The 18,027-nt window shown below is 47.9% G+C and overlaps 1 protein-coding gene, 1 long non-coding RNA gene and 31 other non-coding genes across 39 annotated transcripts in view; 18 read left to right on the forward strand and 15 right to left on the reverse strand.

The window, feature by feature from the left end:
* The window catches only part of LOC127364275 (cilia- and flagella-associated protein 54-like), a 56,796-nt gene that overhangs the window by 16,737 nt on the left and 22,032 nt on the right, over window positions 1–18,027 (reverse strand). The window lies entirely within an intron of this gene.
* On the forward strand, window positions 625–696 carry trnah-gug (transfer RNA histidin (anticodon GUG)). Its single transcript has one exon. It is a non-coding gene; the product is annotated as a tRNA-His (tRNA).
* trnad-guc (transfer RNA aspartic acid (anticodon GUC)) lies at window positions 948–1,019 on the reverse strand. Its single transcript has one exon. It is a non-coding gene; the product is annotated as a tRNA-Asp (tRNA).
* On the forward strand, window positions 1,326–1,398 carry trnar-acg (transfer RNA arginine (anticodon ACG)). The gene has a single exon. It is a non-coding gene; the product is annotated as a tRNA-Arg (tRNA).
* On the forward strand, window positions 2,029–2,100 carry trnah-gug (transfer RNA histidin (anticodon GUG)). Its single transcript has one exon. It is a non-coding gene; the product is annotated as a tRNA-His (tRNA).
* On the reverse strand, window positions 2,351–2,422 carry trnad-guc (transfer RNA aspartic acid (anticodon GUC)). Its single transcript has one exon. It is a non-coding gene; the product is annotated as a tRNA-Asp (tRNA).
* Window positions 2,729–2,801, forward strand: trnar-acg (transfer RNA arginine (anticodon ACG)). The gene has a single exon. It is a non-coding gene; the product is annotated as a tRNA-Arg (tRNA).
* Window positions 3,432–3,503, forward strand: trnah-gug (transfer RNA histidin (anticodon GUG)). The gene has a single exon. It is a non-coding gene; the product is annotated as a tRNA-His (tRNA).
* On the reverse strand, window positions 3,754–3,825 carry trnad-guc (transfer RNA aspartic acid (anticodon GUC)). The gene has a single exon. It is a non-coding gene; the product is annotated as a tRNA-Asp (tRNA).
* On the forward strand, window positions 4,132–4,204 carry trnar-acg (transfer RNA arginine (anticodon ACG)). Its single transcript has one exon. It is a non-coding gene; the product is annotated as a tRNA-Arg (tRNA).
* trnah-gug (transfer RNA histidin (anticodon GUG)) lies at window positions 4,733–4,804 on the forward strand. The gene has a single exon. It is a non-coding gene; the product is annotated as a tRNA-His (tRNA).
* trnad-guc (transfer RNA aspartic acid (anticodon GUC)) lies at window positions 5,055–5,126 on the reverse strand. The gene has a single exon. It is a non-coding gene; the product is annotated as a tRNA-Asp (tRNA).
* Window positions 5,433–5,505, forward strand: trnar-acg (transfer RNA arginine (anticodon ACG)). The gene has a single exon. It is a non-coding gene; the product is annotated as a tRNA-Arg (tRNA).
* LOC127364276 (uncharacterized) lies at window positions 5,790–18,017 on the reverse strand. 2 transcript variants are annotated; one of them, XR_007884998.1, is made up of 3 exons: window positions 17,295–18,017; window positions 12,892–13,098; window positions 5,790–5,883 (listed from the first exon to the last, which is right to left on the reverse strand). It is a non-coding gene; the product is annotated as an uncharacterized LOC127364276 (long non-coding RNA). The 2 variants fall into 2 exon arrangements; XR_007884997.1 differs by lacking the exon at window positions 17,295–18,017 and adding an exon at window positions 15,892–17,280.
* Window positions 6,460–6,531, reverse strand: trnad-guc (transfer RNA aspartic acid (anticodon GUC)). The gene has a single exon. It is a non-coding gene; the product is annotated as a tRNA-Asp (tRNA).
* trnar-acg (transfer RNA arginine (anticodon ACG)) lies at window positions 6,838–6,910 on the forward strand. Its single transcript has one exon. It is a non-coding gene; the product is annotated as a tRNA-Arg (tRNA).
* On the forward strand, window positions 7,542–7,613 carry trnah-gug (transfer RNA histidin (anticodon GUG)). The gene has a single exon. It is a non-coding gene; the product is annotated as a tRNA-His (tRNA).
* trnad-guc (transfer RNA aspartic acid (anticodon GUC)) lies at window positions 7,864–7,935 on the reverse strand. The gene has a single exon. It is a non-coding gene; the product is annotated as a tRNA-Asp (tRNA).
* Window positions 8,242–8,314, forward strand: trnar-acg (transfer RNA arginine (anticodon ACG)). Its single transcript has one exon. It is a non-coding gene; the product is annotated as a tRNA-Arg (tRNA).
* On the reverse strand, window positions 9,267–9,338 carry trnad-guc (transfer RNA aspartic acid (anticodon GUC)). The gene has a single exon. It is a non-coding gene; the product is annotated as a tRNA-Asp (tRNA).
* trnah-gug (transfer RNA histidin (anticodon GUG)) lies at window positions 10,348–10,419 on the forward strand. The gene has a single exon. It is a non-coding gene; the product is annotated as a tRNA-His (tRNA).
* Window positions 10,670–10,741, reverse strand: trnad-guc (transfer RNA aspartic acid (anticodon GUC)). The gene has a single exon. It is a non-coding gene; the product is annotated as a tRNA-Asp (tRNA).
* Window positions 11,739–11,810, forward strand: trnah-gug (transfer RNA histidin (anticodon GUG)). The gene has a single exon. It is a non-coding gene; the product is annotated as a tRNA-His (tRNA).
* On the reverse strand, window positions 12,061–12,133 carry trnad-guc (transfer RNA aspartic acid (anticodon GUC)). The gene has a single exon. It is a non-coding gene; the product is annotated as a tRNA-Asp (tRNA).
* Window positions 13,452–13,523, reverse strand: trnad-guc (transfer RNA aspartic acid (anticodon GUC)). The gene has a single exon. It is a non-coding gene; the product is annotated as a tRNA-Asp (tRNA).
* On the forward strand, window positions 13,830–13,902 carry trnar-acg (transfer RNA arginine (anticodon ACG)). Its single transcript has one exon. It is a non-coding gene; the product is annotated as a tRNA-Arg (tRNA).
* trnad-guc (transfer RNA aspartic acid (anticodon GUC)) lies at window positions 14,855–14,927 on the reverse strand. The gene has a single exon. It is a non-coding gene; the product is annotated as a tRNA-Asp (tRNA).
* On the forward strand, window positions 15,234–15,306 carry trnar-acg (transfer RNA arginine (anticodon ACG)). The gene has a single exon. It is a non-coding gene; the product is annotated as a tRNA-Arg (tRNA).
* trnah-gug (transfer RNA histidin (anticodon GUG)) lies at window positions 15,937–16,008 on the forward strand. The gene has a single exon. It is a non-coding gene; the product is annotated as a tRNA-His (tRNA).
* On the reverse strand, window positions 16,259–16,330 carry trnad-guc (transfer RNA aspartic acid (anticodon GUC)). Its single transcript has one exon. It is a non-coding gene; the product is annotated as a tRNA-Asp (tRNA).
* trnar-acg (transfer RNA arginine (anticodon ACG)) lies at window positions 16,637–16,709 on the forward strand. Its single transcript has one exon. It is a non-coding gene; the product is annotated as a tRNA-Arg (tRNA).
* On the forward strand, window positions 17,340–17,411 carry trnah-gug (transfer RNA histidin (anticodon GUG)). The gene has a single exon. It is a non-coding gene; the product is annotated as a tRNA-His (tRNA).
* trnad-guc (transfer RNA aspartic acid (anticodon GUC)) lies at window positions 17,662–17,733 on the reverse strand. The gene has a single exon. It is a non-coding gene; the product is annotated as a tRNA-Asp (tRNA).

Consider the following 18,027-nt stretch of genomic DNA (forward strand, 5'->3'; position numbering starts at 1 on the left):
ACTTTAGCTTGTTAATTACGCACGCACACATACCGTGTACTGAAAACCTGTAAAGGTTCAAACGCTGACCCTAACCAAGGGCCCTTTCGATATGTACTAGAAGCCTTTGGAAGCACTCACATTCCGTCAATACCCTCATCCAGGGGCTTTTGTTGGTTGTGGTAGGTGCTAATTAGCTTTCTTTGGAAAGCCTTTCAACATGTACTAAAAGCATTTGGAACCACCCGGTCAATGCCCTCATCAAGGCGCTTTTGTTGGTTGTGTTAGGTGCTTATTAGCTGTCTTTGGAAAGATAGTGGCCTTTCAACATGTACTAAAAGCATTTGGAACCACCCAGTTTCAGTCACAGCCATGTACATGTCCGAAAAGCACCTAGAACCAGTGAAGGCTCTTTTGTTTGTAGTGGTAGGGGCTAATGATCTTTCTTTGGAAATTTGTCGCTGAAGAAAACACACAGAATGATGGATGGATGAACCTTCTGTGGAACTTGACTAGCTTTTGTAACACATCATTTAGGAATCCCTTACAGATAAAAGAGTGGTTCCTCGATAGTCAAAGCTCAAACTATGCTGTCACGACCTGGAGACACTCAGTCCAACAAGGAGGCACTAAGTGAACCAAACAGCCGTGATCGTATAGAGGTTAGTACTCTGCGTTGTGGCCGCAGCAACCCCGGTTCGAATCCGGGTCACGGCAGAAATTGGAACCCGGTCAACTTTTGTGTCGTTGCCTCTGCTTCCGTTTACATATCAAACTGTGCTCAGTATCAAAATCAAACTCTACTCCGTATCAAAATCAAAGTGTACCCAGTCAAAATATCAGACAGACGCAAAAAAGGAGCAAAGTTAAGGTAACCTTAGCCTCAGCTTGACGCAAGCGCACGCTTACCGCAGCTGTGTTTATTTCTTTTTCGTCGGCGAAAGATCAGCAGGTGATCTAAAAGGAAACTCCCCGTCGGGGAATCGAACCCCGGTCTTCCGCGTGACAGGCGGAGATACTGTCCACTATACTAACGAGGACTGGCTCAGGGCTCCTTTTGGCATGTCGACGCGCTGCTGGCGCTGTCCCGAGTCCGGGTTTGTCCTCTCCCCACGCAATATCTGCTAGTCGAGCTTGCATTGTGCCTCCTGCACGTTGGCCTGCGGTGGAACGTAAACACAAACCAGCACAAAGGGCGCAAACTCACGGAGGGAGTAGAGAGCTTCCATCCAGCCACTTCAGCTCAACATGTGATAAGAACATCCAAAGCCAACTGCAGAACTCTTGTTTTTAGTCTTTCTTCCTACCGATCCGTCTGCCTGATCTGTCCCGAGACACCCTGTGTAGGGCTAGTGGCGCAATGGATAACGCGTCTGACTACGGATCAGAAGATTCTAGGTTCGACTCCTGGCTAGCTCGAGGAACACTTTAGCTTGTTAATTACGCACGCACACATACCGTGTACTGAAAACCTGTAAAGGTTCAAACGCTGACCCTAACCAAGGGCCCTTTCGATATGTACTAGAAGCCTTTGGAAGCACTCACATTCCGTCAATACCCTCATCCAGGGGCTTTTGTTGGTTGTGGTAGGTGCTAATTAGCTTTCTTTGGAAAGCCTTTCAACATGTACTAAAAGCATTTGGAACCACCCGGTCAATGCCCTCATCAAGGCGCTTTTGTTGGTTGTGTTAGGTGCTTATTAGCTGTCTTTGGAAAGATAGTGGCCTTTCAACATGTACTAAAAGCATTTGGAACCACCCAGTTTCAGTCACAGCCATGTACATGTCCGAAAAGCACCTAGAACCAGTGAAGGCTCTTTTGTTTGTAGTGGTAGGGGCTAATGATCTTTCTTTGGAAATTTGTCGCTGAAGAAAACACACAGAATGATGGATGGATGAACCTTCTGTGGAACTTGACTAGCTTTTGTAACACATCATTTAGGAATCCCTTACAGATAAAAGAGTGGTTCCTCGATAGTCAAAGCTCAAACTATGCTGTCACGACCTGGAGACACTCAGTCCAACAAGGAGGCACTAAGTGAACCAAACAGCCGTGATCGTATAGAGGTTAGTACTCTGCGTTGTGGCCGCAGCAACCCCGGTTCGAATCCGGGTCACGGCAGAAATTGGAACCCGGTCAACTTTTGTGTCGTTGCCTCTGCTTCCGTTTACATATCAAACTGTGCTCAGTATCAAAATCAAACTCTACTCCGTATCAAAATCAAAGTGTACCCTGTCAAAATATCAGACAGACGCAAAAAGGAGCAAAGTTAAGGTAACCTTAGCCTCAGCTTGACGCAAGCGCACGCTTACCGCAGCTGTGTTTATTTCTTTTTCGTCGGCGAAAGATCAGCAGGTGATCTAAAAGGAAACTCCCCGTCGGGGAATCGAACCCCGGTCTTCCGCGTGACAGGCGGAGATACTGTCCACTATACTAACGAGGACTGGCTCAGGGCTCCTTTTGGCATGTCGACGCGCTGCTGGCGCTGTCCCGAGTCCGGGTTTGTCCTCTCCCCACGCAATATCTGCTAGTCGAGCTTGCATTGTGCCTCCTGCACGTTGGCCTGCGGTGGAACGTAAACACAAACCAGCACAAAGGGCGCAAACTCACGGAGGGAGTAGAGAGCTTCCATCCAGCCACTTCAGCTCAACATGTGATAAGAACATCCAAAGCCAACTGCAGAACTCTTGTTTTTAGTCTTTCTTCCTACCGATCCGTCTGCCTGATCTGTCCCGAGACACCCTGTGTAGGGCTAGTGGCGCAATGGATAACGCGTCTGACTACGGATCAGAAGATTCTAGGTTCGACTCCTGGCTAGCTCGAGGAACACTTTAGCTTGTTAATTACGCACGCACACATACCGTGTACTGAAAACCTGTAAAGGTTCAAACGCTGACCCTAACCAAGGGCCCTTTCGATATGTACTAGAAGCCTTTGGAAGCACTCACATTCCGTCAATACCCTCATCCAGGGGCTTTTGTTGGTTGTGGTAGGTGCTAATTAGCTTTCTTTGGAAAGCCTTTCAACATGTACTAAAAGCATTTGGAACCACCCGGTCAATGCCCTCATCAAGGCGCTTTTGTTGGTTGTGTTAGGTGCTTATTAGCTGTCTTTGGAAAGATAGTGGCCTTTCAACATGTACTAAAAGCATTTGGAACCACCCAGTTTCAGTCACAGCCATGTACATGTCCGAAAAGCACCTAGAACCAGTGAAGGCTCTTTTGTTTGTAGTGGTAGGGGCTAATGATCTTTCTTTGGAAATTTGTCGCTGAAGAAAACACACAGAATGATGGATGGATGAACCTTCTGTGGAACTTGACTAGCTTTTGTAACACATCATTTAGGAATCCCTTACAGATAAAAGAGTGGTTCCTCGATAGTCAAAGCTCAAACTATGCTGTCACGACCTGGAGACACTCAGTCCAACAAGGAGGCACTAAGTGAATCAAACAGCCGTGATCGTATAGAGGTTAGTACTCTGCGTTGTGGCCGCAGCAACCCCGGTTCGAATCCGGGTCACGGCAGAAATTGGAACCCGGTCAACTTTTGTGTCGTTGCCTCTGCTTCCGTTTACATATCAAACTGTGCTCAGTATCAAAATCAAACTCTACTCCGTATCAAAATCAAAGTGTACCTAGTCAAAATATCAGACAGACGCAAAAAGGAGCAAAGTTAAGGTAACCTTAGCCTCAGCTTGACGTAAGCGCACGCTTACCGCAGCTGTGTTTATTTCTTTTTCGTCGGCGAAAGATCAGCAGGTGATCTAAAAGGAAACTCCCCGTCGGGGAATCGAACCCCGGTCTTCCGCGTGACAGGCGGAGATACTGTCCACTATACTAACGAGGACTGGCTCAGGGCTCCTTTTGGCATGTCGACGCGCTGCTGGCGCTGTCCCGAGTCCGGGTTTGTCCTCTCCCCACGCAATATCTGCTAGTCGAGGTTGCATTGTGCCTCGTGCACGTTGGCCTGCGGTGGAACGTAAACACAAACCAGCACAAAGGGCGCAAACTCACGGAGGGAGTAGAGAGCTTCCATCCAGCCACTTCAGCTCAACATGTGATAAGAACATCCAAAGCCAACTGCAGAACTCTTGTTTTTAGTCTTTCTTCCTACCGATCCGTCTGCCTGATCTGTCCCGAGACACCCTGTGTAGGGCTAGTGGCGCAATGGATAACGCGTCTGACTACGGATCAGAAGATTCTAGGTTCGACTCCTGGCTAGCTCGAGGAACACCTTAGCTTGTTAATTACGCACGCACACATACCGTGTACTGAAAACCTGTAAAGGTTCAAACGCTGACCCTAACCAAGGGCCCTTTCGATATGTACTAGAAGCCTTTGGAAGCACTCACATTCCGTCAATACCCTCATCAAGGGGCTTTTGTTGGTTGTGTTAGGTGCTTATTAGCTGTCTTTGGAAAGATAGTGGCCTTTCAACATGTACTAAAAGCATTTGGAACCACCCAGTTTCAGTCACAGCCATGTACATGTCCGAAAAGCACCTAGAACCAGTGAAGGCTCTTTTGTTTGTAGTGGTAGGGGCTAATGATCTTTCTTTGGAAATTTGTCGCTGAAGAAAACACACAGAATGATGGATGGATGAACCTTCTGTGGAACTTGACTAGCTTTTGTAACACATCATTTAGGAATCCCTTACAGATAAAAGAGTGGTTCCTCGATAGTCAAAGCTCAAACTATGCTGTCACGACCTGGAGACACTCAGTCCAACAAGGAGGCACTAAGTGAACCAAACAGCCGTGATCGTATAGAGGTTAGTACTCTGCGTTGTGGCCGCAGCAACCCCGGTTCGAATCCGGGTCACGGCAGAAATTGGAACCCGGTCAACTTTTGTGTCGTTGCCTCTGCTTCCGTTTACATATCAAACTGTGCTCAGTATCAAAATCAAACTCTACTCCGTATCAAAATCAAAGTGTACCCAGTCAAAATATCAGACAGACGCAAAAAGGAGCAAAGTTAAGGTAACCTTAGCCTCAGCTTGACGCAAGCGCACGCTTACCGCAGCTGTGTTTATTTCTTTTTCGTCGGCGAAAGATCAGCAGGTGATCTAAAAGGAAACTCCCCGTCGGGGAATCGAACCCCGGTCTTCCGCGTGACAGGCGGAGATACTGTCCACTATACTAACGAGGACTGGCTCAGGGCTCCTTTTGGCATGTCGACGCGCTGCTGGCGCTGTCCCGAGTCCGGGTTTGTCCTCTCCCCACGCAATATCTGCTAGTCGAGCTTGCATTGTGCCTCCTGCACGTTGGCCTGCGGTGGAACGTAAACACAAACCAGCACAAAGGGCGCAAACTCACGGAGGGAGTAGAGAGCTTCCATCCAGCCACTTCAGCTCAACATGTGATAAGAACATCCAAAGCCAACTGCAGAACTCTTGTTTTTAGTCTTTCTTCCTACCGATCCGTCTGCCTGATCTGTCCCGAGACACCCTGTGTAGGGCTAGTGGCGCAATGGATAACGCGTCTGACTACGGATCAGAAGATTCTAGGTTCGACTCCTGGCTAGCTCGAGGAACACTTTAGCTTGTTAATTACGCACGCACACATACCGTGTACTGAAAACCTGTAAAGGTTCAAACGCTGACCCTAACCAAGGGCCCTTTCGATATGTACTAGAAGCCTTTGGAAGCACTCACATTCCGTCAATACCCTCATCCAGGGGCTTTTGTTGGTTGTGGTAGGTGCTAATTAGCTTTCTTTGGAAAGCCTTTCAACATGTACTAAAAGCATTTGGAACCACCCGGTCAATGCCCTCATCAAGGCGCTTTTGTTGGTTGTGTTAGGTGCTTATTAGCTGTCTTTGGAAAGATAGTGGCCTTTCAACATGTACTAAAAGCATTTGGAACCACCCAGTTTCAGTCACAGCCATGTACATGTCCGAAAAGCACCTAGAACCAGTGAAGGCTCTTTTGTTTGTAGTGGTAGGGGGCTAATGATCTTTCTTTGGAAATTTGTCGCTGAAGAAAACACACAGAATGATGGATGGATGAACCTTCTGTGGAACTTGACTAGCTTTTGTAACACATCATTTAGGAATCCCTTACAGATAAAAGAGTGGTTCCTCGATAGTCAAAGCTCAAACTATGCTGTCACGACCTGGAGACACTCAGTCCAACAAGGAGGCACTAAGTGAACCAAACAGCCGTGATCGTATAGAGGTTAGTACTCTGCGTTGTGGCCGCAGCAACCCCGGTTCGAATCAGGGTCACGGCAGAAATTGGAACCCGGTCAACTTTTGTGTCGTTGCCTCTGCTTCCGTTTACATATCAAACTGTGCTCAGTATCAAAATCAAACTCTACTCCGTATCAAAATCAAAGTGTACCCAGTCAAAATATCAGACAGACGCAAAAAGGAGCAAAGTTAAGGTAACCTTAGCCTCAGCTTGACGCAAGCGCACGCTTACCGCAGCTGTGTTTATTTCTTTTTCGTTGGCGAAAGATCAGCAGGTGATCTAAAAGGAAACTCCCCCGTCGGGGAATCGAACCCCGGTCTTCCGCGTGACAGGCGGAGATACTGTCCACTATACTAACGAGGACTGGCTCAGGGCTCCTTTTGGCATGTCGACGCGCTGCTGGCGCTGTCCCGAGTCCGGGTTTGTCCTCTCCCCACGCAATATCTGCTAGTCGAGCTTGCATTGTGCCTCCTGCACGTTGGCCTGCGGTGGAACGTAAACACAAACCAGCACAAAGGGCGCAAACTCACGGAGGGAGTAGAGAGCTTCCATCCAGCCACTTCAGCTCAACATGTGATAAGAACATCCAAAGCCAACTGCAGAACTCTTGTTTTTAGTCTTTCTTCCTACCGATCCGTCTGCCTGATCTGTCCCGAGACACCCTGTGTAGGGCTAGTGGCGCAATGGATAACGCGTCTGACTACGGATCAGAAGATTCTAGGTTCGACTCCTGGCTAGCTCGAGGAACACTTTAGCTTGTTAATTACGCACGCACACATACCGTGTACTGAAAACCTGTAAAGGTTCAAACGCTGACCCTAACCAAGGGCCCTTTCGATATGTACTAGAAGCCTTTGGAAGCACTCACATTCCGTCAATACCCTCATCCAGGGGCTTTTGTTGGTTGTGGTAGGTGCTAATTAGCTTTCTTTTGGAAAGCCTTTCAACATGTACTAAAAGCATTTGGAACCACCCGGTCAATGCCCTCATCAAGGCGCTTTTGTTGGTTGTGTTAGGTGCTTATTAGCTGTCTTTGGAAAGATAGTGGCCTTTCAACATGTACTAAAAGCATTTGGAACCACCCAGTTTCAGTCACAGCCATGTACATGTCCGAAAAGCACCTAGAACCAGTGAAGGCTCTTTTGTTTGTAGTGGTAGGGGCTAATGATCTTTCTTTGGAAATTTGTCGCTGAAGAAAACACACAGAATGATGGATGGATGAACCTTCTGTGGAACTTGACTAGCTTTTGTAACACATCATTTAGGAATCCCTTACAGATAAAAGAGTGGTTCCTCGATAGTCAAAGCTCAAACTATGCTGTCACGACCTGGAGACACTCAGTCCAACAAGGAGGCACTAAGTGAACCAAACAGCCGTGATCGTATAGAGGTTAGTACTCTGCGTTGTGGCCGCAGCAACCCCGGTTCGAATCCGGGTCACGGCAGAAATTGGAACCCGGTCAACTTTTGTGTCGTTGCCTCTGCTTCCGTTTACATATCAAACTGTGCTCAGTATCAAAATCAAACTCTACTCCGTATCAAAATCAAAGTGTACCCAGTCAAAATATCAGACAGACGCAAAAAGGAGCAAAGTTAAGGTAACCTTAGCCTCAGCTTGACGCAAGCGCACGCTTACCGCAGCTGTGTTTATTTCTTTTTCGTCGGCGAAAGATCAGCAGGTGATCTAAAAGGAAACTCCCCGTCGGGGAATCGAACCCCGGTCTTCCGCGTGACAGGCGGAGATACTGTCCACTATACTAACGAGGACTGGCTCAGGGATCCTTTTGGCATGTCGACGCCCTGCTGGCGCTGTCCCGAGTCCGGGTTTGTCCTCTCCCCACGCAATATCTGCTAGTCGAGCTTGCATTGTGCCTCCTGCACGTTGGCCTGCGGTGGAACGTAAACACAAACCAGCACAAAGGGCGCAAACTCACGGAGGGAGTAGAGAGCTTCCATCCAGCCACTTCAGCTCAACATGTGATAAGAACATCCAAAGCCAACTGCAGAACTCTTGTTTTTAGTCTTTCTTCCTACCGATCCGTCTGCCTGATCTGTCCCGAGACACCCTGTGTAGGGCTAGTGGCGCAATGGATAACGCGTCTGACTACGAATCAGAAGATTCTAGGTTCGACTCCTGGCTAGCTCGAGGAACACTTTAGCTTGTTAATTACGCACGCACACATACCGTGTACTGAAAACCTGTAAAGGTTCAAACGCTGACCCTAACCAAGGGCCCTTTCGATATGTACTAGAAGCCTTTGGAAGCACTCACATTCCGTCAATACCCTCATCCAGGGGCTTTTGTTGGTTGTGGTAGGTGCTAATTAGCTTTCTTTGGAAAGCCTTTCAACATGTACTAAAAGCATTTGGAACCACCCGGTCAATGCCCTCATCAAGGCGCTTTTGTTGGTTGTGTTAGGTGCTTATTAGCTTTCTTTGGAAAGATAGTGGCCTTTCAACATGTACTAAAAGCATTTGGAACCACCCAGTTTCAGTCACAGCCATGTACATGTCCGAAAAGCACCTAGAACCAGTGAAGGCTCTTTTGTTTGTAGTGGTAGGGGCTAATGATCTTTCTTTGGAAATTTGTCGCTGAAGAAAACACACAGAATGATGGATGGATGAACCTTCTGTGGAACTTGACTAGCTTTTGTAACACATCATTTAGGAATCCCTTACAGATAAAAGAGTGGTTCCTCGATAGTCAAAGCTCAAACTATGCTGTCACGACCTGGAGACACTCAGTCCAACAAGGAGGCACTAAGTGAACCAAACAGCCGTGATCGTATAGAGGTTAGTACTCTGCGTTGTGGCCGCAGCAACCCCGGTTCGAATCAGGGTCACGGCAGAAATTGGAACCCGGTCAACTTTTGTGTCGTTGCCTCTGCTTCCGTTTACATATCAAACTGTGCTCAGTATCAAAATCAAACTCTACTCCGTATCAAAATCAAAGTGTACCCAGTCAAAATATCAGACAGACGCAAAAAGGAGCAAAGTTAAGGTAACCTTAGCCTCAGCTTGACGCAAGCGCACGCTTACCGCAGCTGTGTTTATTTCTTTTTCGTCGGCGAAAGATCAGCAGGTGATCTAAAAGGAAACTCCCCGTCGGGGAATCGAACCCCGGTCTTCCGCGTGACAGGCGGAGATACTGTCCACTATACAAACGAGGACTGGCACAGGGATCCTTTTGGCATGTCGACGCCCTGCTGGCGCTGTCCCGAGTCCGGGTTTGTCCTCTCCCCATGCAATATCTGCTAGTCGAGCTTGCATTGTGCCTCCTGCACGTTGGCCTGCGGTGGAACGTAAACACAAACCAGCACAAAGGGCGCAAACTCACGGAGGGAGTAGAGAGCTTCCATCCAGCCACTTCAGCTCAACATGTGATAAGAACATCCAAAGCCAACTGCAGAACTCTTGTTTTTAGTCTTTCTTCCTACCGATCCGTCTGCCTGATCTGTCCCGAGACACCCTGTGTAGGGCTAGTGGCCCAATGGATAACGCGTCTGACTACGGATCAGAAGATTCTAGGTTCGACTCCTGGCTAGCTCGAGGAACACCTTAGCTTGTTAATTACGCACGCACACATACCGTGTACTGAAAACCTGTAAAGGTTCAAACGCTGACCCTAACCAAGGGCCCTTTCGATATGTACTAGAAGCCTTTGGAAGCACTCACATTCCGTCAATACCCTCATCCAGGGGCTTTTGTTGGTTGTGGTAGGTGCTAATTAGCTTTCTTTGGAAAGCCTTTCAACATGTACTAAAAGCATTTGGAACCACCCGGTCAATGCCCTCATCAAGGCGCTTTTGTTGGTTGTGTTAGGTGCTTATTAGCTTTCTTTGGAAAGATAGTGGCCTTTCAACATGTACTAAAAGCATTTGGAACCACCCAGTTTCAGTCACAGCCATGTACATGTCCGAAAAGCACCTAGAACCAGTGAAGGCTCTTTTGTTTGTAGTGGTAGGGGCTAATGATCTTTCTTTGGAAATTTGTCGCTGAAGAAAACACACAGAATGATGGATGGATGAACCTTCTGTGGAACTTGACTAGCTTTTGTAACACATCATTTAGGAATCCCTTACAGATAAAAGAGTGGTTCCTCGATAGTCAAAGCTCAAACTATGCTGTCACGACCTGGAGACACTCAGTCCAACAAGGAGGCACTAAGTGAACCAAACAGCCGTGATCGTATAGAGGTTAGTACTCTGCGTTGTGGCCGCAGCAACCCCGGTTCGAATCCGGGTCACGGCAGAAATTGGAACCCGGTCAACTTTTGTGTCGTTGCCTCTGCTTCCGTTTACATATCAAACTGTGCTCAGCATCAAAATCAAACTCTACTCCGTATCAAAATCAAAGTGTACCCAGTCAAAATATCAGACAGACGCAAAAAGGAGCAAAGTTAAGGTAACCTTAGCCTCAGCTTGACGCAAGCGCACGCTTACCGCAGCTGTGTTTATTTCTTTTTCGTCGGCGAAAGATCAGCAGGTGATCTAAAAGGAAACTCCCCGTCGGGGAATCGAACCCCGGTCTTCTGCGTGACAGGCGGAGATACTGTCCACTATACTAACGAGGACTGGCTCAGGGCTCCTTTTGGCATGTCGACGCCCTGCTGGTGCTGTCCCGAGTCCGGGTTTGTCCTCTCCCCACGCAATATCTGCTAGTCGAGCTTGCATTGTGCCTCCTGCACGTTGGCCTGCGGTGGAATGTAAACACAAACCAGCACAAAGGGCGCAAACTCACGGAGGGAGTAGAGAGCTTCCATCCAGCAACTTCAGCTCAACATGTGACAAGAAAATCCGAAGCCAACTGCAGAACTCTTGTTTTTAATCTTTCTTCCTACCGATCCGTCTGCCTGATCTGTCCCGAGACACCCTGTGTAGGGCTAGTGGCGCAATGGATAACGCGTCTGACGGTTCTAGGTTCGACTCCTGGCTAGCTCGAGGAACACTTTAGCTTGTTAATTACGCACGCACACATACCGTGTACTGAAAACCTGTAAAGGTTCAAACGCTGACCCTAACCAAGGGCCCTTTCGATATGTACTAGAAGCCTTTGGAAGCACTCACATTCCGTCAATACCCTCATCCAGGGGCTTTTGTTGGTTGTGGTAGGTGCTAATTAGCTTTCTTTGGAAAGCCTTTCAACATGTACTAAAAGCATTTGGAACCACCCGGTCAATGCCCTCATCAAGGCGCTTTTGTTGGTTGTGTTAGGTGCTTATTAGCTTTCTTTGGAAAGATAGTGGCCTTTCAACATGTACTAAAAGCATTTGGAACCACCCAGTTTCAGTCACAGCCATGTACATGTCCGAAAAGCACCTAGAACCAGTGAAGGCTCTTTTGTTTGTAGTGGTAGGGGCTAATGATCTTTCTTTGGAAATTTGTCGCTGAAGAAAACACACAGAATGATGGATGGATGAACCTTCTGTGGAACTTGACTAGCTTTTGTAACACATCATTTAGGAATCCCTTACAGATAAAAGAGTGGTTCCTCGATAGTCAAAGCTCAAACTATGCTGTCACCACCTGGAGACACTCAGTCCAACAAGGAGGCACTAAGTGAACCAAACAGCCGTGATCGTATAGAGGTTAGTACTCTGCGTTGTGGCCGCAGCAACCCCGGTTCGAATCCGGGTCACGGCAGAAATTGGAACCCGGTCAACTTTTGTGTCGTTGCCTCTGCTTCCGTTTACATATCAAACTGTGCTCAGTATCAAAATCAAACTCTACTCCGTATCAAAATCAAAGTGTACCCAGTCAAAATATCAGACAGACGCAAAAAGGAGCAAAGTTAAGGTAACCTTAGCCTCAGCTTGACGCAAGCGCACGCTTACCGCAGCTGTGTTTATTTCTTTTTCGTCGGCGAAAGATCAGCAGGTGATCTAAAAGGAAACTCCCCGTCGGGGGAATCGAACCCCGGTCTTCCGCGTGACAGGCGGAGATACTGTCCACTATACTAACGAGGACTGGCTCAGGGATCCTTTTGGCATGTCGACGCCCTGCTGGCGCTGTCCCGAGTCCGGGTTTGTCCTCTCCCCACGCAATATCTGCTAGTCGAGCTTGCATTGTGCCTCCTGCACGTTGGCCTGCGGTGGAACGTAAACACAAACCAGCACAAAGGGCGCAAACTCACGGAGGGAGTAGAGAGCTTCCATCCAGCCACTTCAGCTCAACATGTGATAAGAACATCCAAAGCCAACTGCAGAACTCTTGTTTTTAGTCTTTCTTCCTACCGATCCGTCTGCCTGATCTGTCCCGAGACACCCTGTGTAGGGCTAGTGGCGCAATGGATAAAGCGTCTGACTACGGATCAGAAGATTCTAGGTTCGACTCCTGGCTAGCTCGAGGAACACTTTAGCTTGTTAATTACGCACGCACACATACCGTGTACTGAAAACCTGTAAAGGTTCAAACGCTGACCCTAACCAAGGGCCCTTTCGATATGTACTAGAAGCCTTTGGAAGCACTCACATTCCGTCAATACCCTCATCCAGGGGCTTTTGTTGGTTGTGGTAGGTGCTAATTAGCTTTCTTTGGAAAGCCTTTCAACATGTACTAAAAGCATTTGGAACCACCCGGTCTATGCCCTCATCAAGGCGCTTTTGTTGGTTGTGTTAGGTGCTTATTAGCTTTCTTTGGAAAGATAGTGGCCTTTCAACATGTACTAAAAGCATTTGGAACCACCCAGTTTCAGTCACAGCCATGTACATGTCCGAAAAAGCACCTAGAACCAGTGAAGGCTCTTTTGTTTGTAGTGGTAGGGGCTAATGATCTTTCTTTGGAAATTTGTCGCTGAAGAAAACACACAGAATGATGGATGGATGAACCTTCTGTGGAACTTGACTAGCTTTTGTAACACATCATTTAGGAATCCCTTACAGATAAAAGAGTGGTTCCTCGATAGTCAAAGCTCAAACTATGCTGTCACGACCTGGAGACACTCAGTCCAACAAGGAGGCACTAAGTGAACCAAACAGGCGTGATCGTATAGAGGTTAGTACTCTGCGTTGTGGCCGCAGCAACCCCGGTTCGAATCAGGGTCACGGCAGAAATTGGAACCCGGTCAACTTTTGTGTCGTTGCCTCTGCTTCCGTTTACACATCAAACTGTGCTCAGTATAAACCGTATCAAAATCAAAGTGTACCCAGTCAAAATATCAGACAGACGCAAAAAGGAGCAAAGTTAAGGTAACCTTAGCCTCAGCTTGACGTAAGCGCACGCTTACCGCAGCTGTGTTTATTTCTTTTTCGTCGGCGAAAGATCAGCAGGTGATCTAAAAGGAAACTCCCCGTCGGGGAATCGAACCCCGGTCTTCCGCGTGACAGGCGGAGATACTGTCCACTATACTAACGAGGACTGGCTCAGGGCTCCTTTTGGCATGTCGACGCCCTGCTGGCGCTGTCCCGAGTCCGGGTTTGTCCTCTCCCCACGCAATATCTGCTAGTCGAGCTTGCATTGTGCCTCCTGCACGTTGGCCTGCGGTGGAACGTAAACACAAACCAGCACAAAGGGCGCAAACTCACGGAGGGAGTAGAGAGCTTCCATCCAGCCACTTCAGCTCAACATGTGATAAGAACATCCAAAGCCAACTGCAGAACTCTTGTTTTTAGTCTTTCTTCCTACCGATCCGTCTGCCTGATCTGTCCCGAGACACCCTGTGTAGGGCTAGTGGCGCAATGGATAACGCGTCTGACTACGGATCAGAAGATTCTAGGTTCGACTCCTGGCTAGCTCGAGGAACACTTTAGCTTGTTAATTACGCACGCACACATACCGTGTACTGAAAACCTGTAAAGGTTCAAACGCTGACCCTAACCAAGGGCCCTTTCGATATGTACTAGAAGCCTTTGGAAGCACTCACATTCCGTCAATACCCTCATCCAGGGGCTTTTGTTGGTTGTGGTAGGTGCTAATTAGCTTTCTTTGGAAAGCCTTTCAACATGTACTAAAAGCATTTGGAACCACCCGGTCAATGCCCTCATCAAGGCGCTTTTGTTGGTTGTGTTAGGTGCTTATTAGCTTTCTTTGGAAAGATAGTGGCCTTTCAACATGTACTAAAAGCATTTGGAACCACCCAGTTTCAGTCACAGCCATGTACATGTCCGAAAAGCACCTAGAACCAGTGAAGGCTCTTTTGTTTGTAGTGGTAGGGGCTAATGATCTTTCTTTGGAAATTTGTCGCTGAAGAAAACACACAGAATGATGGATGGATGAACCTTCTGTGGAACTTGACTAGCTTTTGTAACACATCATTTAGGAATCCCTTACAGATAAAAGAGTGGTTCCTCGATAGTCAAAGCTCAAACTATGCTGTCACGACCTGGAGACACTCAGTCCAACAAGGAGGCACTAAGTGAACCAAACAGCCGTGATCGTATAGAGGTTAGTACTCTGCGTTGTGGCCGCAGCAACCCAGGTTCGAATCCGGGTCACGGCAGAAATTGGAACCCGGTCAACTTTTGTGTCGTTGCCTCTGCTTCCGTTTACATATCAAACTGTGCTCAGTATCAAAATCAAACTCTACTCCGTATCAAAATCAAAGTGTACCCAGTCAAAATATCAGACAGACGCAAAAAGGAGCAAAGTTAAGGTAACCTTAGCCTCAGCTTGACGCAAGCGCACGCTTACCGCAGCTGTGTTTATTTCTTTTTCGTCGGCGAAAGATCAGCAGGTGATCTAAAAGGAAACTCCCCGTCGGGGGAATCGAACCCCGGTCTTCCGCGTGACAGGCGGAGATACTGTCCACTATACTAACGAGGACTGGCTCAGGGCTCCTTTTGGCATGTCGACGCCCTGCTGGCGCTGTCCCGAGTCCGGGTTTGTCCTCTCCCCGCGCAATATCTGCTAGTCGAGCTTGCATTGTGCCTCCTGCACGTTGGCCTGCGGTGGAACGTAAACACAAACCAGCACAAAGGGCGCAAACTCACGGAGGGAGTAGAGAGCTTCCATCCAGCCACTTCAGCTCAACATGTGATAAGAACATCCAAAGCCAACTGCAGAACTCTTGTTTTTAGTCTTTCTTCCTACCGATCCGTCTGCCTGATCTGTCCAGAGACACCCTGTGTAGGGCTAGTGGCGCAATGGATAACGCGTCTGACTACGGATCAGAAGATTCTAGGTTCGACTCCTGGCTAGCTCGAGGAACACTTTAGCTTGTTAATTACGCACGCACACATACCGTGTACTGAAAACCTGTAAAGGTTCAAACGCTGACCCTAACCAAGGGCCCTTTCGATATGTACTAGAAGCCTTTGGAAGCACTCACATTCCGTCAATACCCTCATCCAGGGGCTTTTGTTGGTTGTGGTAGGTGCTAATTAGCTTTCTTTGGAAAGCCTTTCAACATGTACTAAAAGCATTTGGAACCACCCGGTCAATGCCCTCATCAAGGCGCTTTTGTTGGTTGTGTTAGGTGCTTATTAGCTGTCTTTGGAAAGATAGTGGCCTTTCAACATGTACTAAAAGCATTTGGAACCACCCAGTTTCAGTCACAGCCATGTACATGTCCGAAAAGCACCTAGAACCAGTGAAGGCTCTTTTGTTTGTAGTGGTAGGGGCTAATGATCTTTCTTTGGAAATTTGTCGCTGAAGAAAACACACAGAATGATGGATGGATGAACCTTCTGTGGAACTTGACTAGCTTTTGTAACACATCATTTAGGAATCCCTTACAGATAAAAGAGTGGTTCCTCGATAGTCAAAGCTCAAACTATGCTGTCACCACCTGGAGACACTCAGTCCAACAAGGAGGCACTAAGTGAACCAAACAGCCGTGATCGTATAGAGGTTAGTACTCTGCGTTGTGGCCGCAGCAACCCCGGTTCGAATCCGGGTCACGGCAGAAATTGGAACCCGGTCAACTTTTGTGTCGTTGCCTCTGCTTCCGTTTACATATCAAACTGTGCTCAGTATCAAAATCAAACTCTACTCCGTATCAAAATCAAAGTGTACCCAGTCAAAATATCAGACAGACGCAAAAAGGAGCAAAGTTAAGGTAACCTTAGCCTCAGCTTGACGCAAGCGCACGCTTACCGCAGCTGTGTTTATTTCTTTTTCGTCGGCGAAAGATCAGCAGGTGATCTAAAAGGAAACTCCCCGTCGGGGAATCGAACCCCGGTCTTCCGCGTGACAGGCGGAGATACTGTCCACTATACTAACGAGGACTGGCTCAGGGATCCTTTTGGCATGTCGACGCCCTGCTGGCGCTGTCCCGAGTCCGGGTTTGTCCTCTCCCCACGCAATATCTGCTAGTCGAGCTTGCATTGTGCCTCCTGCACGTTGGCCTGCGGTGGAACGTAAACACAAACCAGCACAAAGGGCGCAAACTCACGGAGGGAGTAGAGAGCTTCCATCCAGCCACTTCAGCTCAACATGTGATAAGAACATCCAAAGCCAACTGCAGAACTCTTGTTTTTAGTCTTTCTTCCTACCGATCCGTCTGCCTGATCTGTCCCGAGACACCCTGTGTAGGGCTAGTGGCGCAATGGATAACGCGTCTGACTACGGATCAGAAGATTCTAGGTTCGACTCCTGGCTAGCTCGAGGAACACTTTAGCTTGTTAATTACGCACGCACACATACCGTGTACTGAAAACCTGTAAAGGTTCAAACGCTGACCCTAACCAAGGGCCCTTTCGATATGTACTAGAAGCCTTTGGAAGCACTCACATTCCGTCAATACCCTCATCCAGGGGCTTTTGTTGGTTGTGGTAGGTGCTAATTAGCTTTCTTTGGAAAGCCTTTCAACATGTACTAAAAGCATTTGGAACCACCCGGTCAATGCCCTCATCAAGGCGCTTTTGTTGGTTGTGTTAGGTGCTTATTAGCTGTCTTTGGAAAGATAGTGGCCTTTCAACATGTACTAAAAGCATTTGGAACCACCCAGTTTCAGTCACAGCCATGTACATGTCCGAAAAGCACCTAGAACCAGTGAAGGCTCTTTTGTTTGTAGTGGTAGGGGCTAATGATCTTTCTTTGGAAATTTGTCGCTGAAGAAAACACACAGAATGATGGATGGATGAACCTTCTGTGGAACTTGACTAGCTTTTGTAACACATCATTTAGGAATCCCTTACAGATAAAAGAGTGGTTCCTCGATAGTCAAAGCTCAAACTATGCTGTCACCACCTGGAGACACTCAGTCCAACAAGGAGGCACTAAGTGAACCAAACAGCCGTGATCGTATAGAGGTTAGTACTCTGCGTTGTGGCCGCAGCAACCCCGGTTCGAATCCGGGTCACGGCAGAAATTGGAACCCGGTCAACTTTTGTGTCGTTGCCTCTGCTTCCGTTTACATATCAAACTGTGCTCAGTATCAAAATCAAACTCTACTCCGTATCAAAATCAAAGTGTACCCAGTCAAAATATCAGACAGACGCAAAAAGGAGCAAAGTTAAGGTAACCTTAGCCTCAGCTTGACGCAAGCGCACGCTTACCGCAGCTGTGTTTATTTCTTTTTCGTCGGCGAAAGATCAGCAGGTGATCTAAAAGGAAACTCCCCGTCGGGGAATCGAACCCCGGTCTTCCGCGTGACAGGCGGAGATACTGTCCACTATACTAACGAGGACTGGCTCAGGGATCCTTTTGGCATGTCGACGCCCTGCTGGCGCTGTCCCGAGTCCGGGTTTGTCCTCTCCCCACGCAATATCTGCTAGTCGAGCTTGCATTGTGCCTCCTGCACGTTGGCCTGCGGTGGAACGTAAACACAAACCAGCACAAAGGGCGCAAACTCACGGAGGGAGTAGAGAGCTTCCATCCAGCCACTTCAGCTCAACATGTGATAAGAACATCCAAAGCCAACTGCAGAACTCTTGTTTTTAGTCTTTCTTCCTACCGATCCGTCTGCCTGATCTGTCCAGAG

The sequence above is a fragment of the Dicentrarchus labrax genome, unplaced genomic scaffold (assembly GCF_905237075.1).
Source record: "Dicentrarchus labrax unplaced genomic scaffold, dlabrax2021, whole genome shotgun sequence".
Taxonomy (NCBI): domain Eukaryota; kingdom Metazoa; phylum Chordata; class Actinopteri; family Moronidae; genus Dicentrarchus; species Dicentrarchus labrax.